Here is a 1,801-nt window from a genome sequence, read left to right as displayed (position 1 = left end):
CAAGAGTGGGCTTCTCCCTCTGCCCCGCCCCCCACCACTACTCATGCACAGGCTCTCTTCTTCTCTGAAATAAATAAAATCTTTAACAATATATATATGACATGTAACAGACATGCACAGAGTTCTGTTAAATCAAATTTCTCAATTTTCAGTATTTCCAAATGATACCTTCAAGAGAATACAGCTAAATAATATACCCATTTAACAGGTAACAAAAGTGGGGCTCAAAGAGATTTCATGACTTTCTGAAGTCCTGAAGGAGAATGATGCTAGGTCTGTCTCAGGAGGTAAGTGACAGAAGTGATACATCACCAAGATTTTCTGGTGGTCAATCTGGTCTTGTGCAGTGGTGCCTCCTAGATCAGTACTTTTAATTCTTTTCCAGCGAGGCAAGGCTCTGGGTATTTCGCCCCTGGGCACCATCTACCACTAGGGGGAGCCGGCTGGGGGGGGGGGCGCTGCCGGAAATGTAGGGACTGATATGCTACTTGCTGTGGTTGAGTCAAATCCCTGATAAATGGAAAACACAGACAACAACATCCATCACATGAGAAGGAGCAAGAGACTCTGGGTTTCAACTAGCAGGGGAAGGAAATGGAAACCACACTGCTGAGTTTCAAAGAGACATCTCTATACACCAATAGTGTGCATTTCTGGTAGAGGACTGAACTCAGAGCTCTGGAACATAATTCTTAGACATTTGCAAAGTACCAAGGTGGTTAAGGATCCCAGAAATCATGAAAAGTTTATTGTTACTCAATTCAGCTTGTGATACCATGTCCCCCTAGCTCCTGCCACCAGATAAAAAAGACTGTTTTTTTAAGATTTTATTTATTTATTAATGAGAGACACAGAGAGGCAGAGACATAGGCAGAGGGAGAAGGAGGCTACTCGCAGGGAGCCCGATGCGGGACTCGATTCTGGATCCCGGGACCATGACCTGTGCCAAAGGCAGCCGCCCAACCACTGACCCACCCAGTCATCCCTAAAAGACTCTGTTTTGTTTCTTCTTCTTACTGTCAGATCTGGCCAGCTCAGTCAGTAGAGCATGTGACTCTTGATCTTGGGGTCATAAATTTGAGCTCCCTGTTAGGTACTGAGATTACTTAGTAAAAAATTTTTTTCTAAATCTAGGGGTGCCTGGCTGGCTCAGGCGGTAGAGCATGTGACTCTCAATCTCAGGGTTGTGAGTTCGAGCCCCACATTGGGTGTGGAGTGTACTTAAAATAAAAAATAAATTTATTAAATTAAAAAAAATTAAAATTTCCTGTTCCTGGGATACCTTGCTGGCTCACTCAGAAGAGTATGTGACTCTTGATCTTGGGGTCATGAGTTCAAGCCACATATTGGGTGTAGAGATTAGTAAAAACAATTCAAAAAAAATCTTCTATTTCTCATCACATACCTCCTACTACCCTAACAGATGGATTAGGGAGCAGGAAAAGGGATTAATGGGTCATGTTATCAAGAATGAAAGAACTAGACATTTTGCAAGATTGTGCTCATGCCGGATGTCATTTATAAAGCCATTGTTGTCTCAACCTGAATGTAATATAAAGTGTAGTAGAATTGCCATTAATAGTGAAATCCAGGGCTCCTGGCTGGCTCTGTCAGCAGAGCATGCAACTCTTGATCTTAGGGTAGGGAGTTCAAGCTCCAAGTTGGGTGTAGTGATTGCTTAAAAAGAAAAAAATAGTAATAAAAGCTGGCATTTTGTTTGCTACGCCCTGTTCACTTGACCTGCATTCTCATTTATTCTTCACTCCTTTCTTACTAGGCCTTGTCTCTATTTACAGAAAAG

General features: G+C 42.5%; 1 non-coding gene across 1 annotated transcript; it reads left to right on the top strand.

The window, feature by feature from the left end:
* Positions 1–1,138: 1,138 nt before the first annotated feature.
* TRNAE-CUC (transfer RNA glutamic acid (anticodon CUC)) lies at positions 1,139–1,211 on the top strand. The gene has a single exon. It is a non-coding gene; the product is annotated as a tRNA-Glu (tRNA).
* The last annotated feature ends 590 nt before the right edge of the window (positions 1,212–1,801 follow it).

This window comes from Nyctereutes procyonoides, unplaced genomic scaffold (assembly GCF_905146905.1).
Source record: "Nyctereutes procyonoides isolate TBG_1078 unplaced genomic scaffold, NYPRO_anot_genome, whole genome shotgun sequence".
Taxonomy (NCBI): Eukaryota; Metazoa; Chordata; class Mammalia; order Carnivora; family Canidae; genus Nyctereutes; species Nyctereutes procyonoides.
The sequence above is the reverse complement of the archived record's forward strand: the minus strand, read 5'-3'. Positions and strand labels throughout refer to the sequence as shown.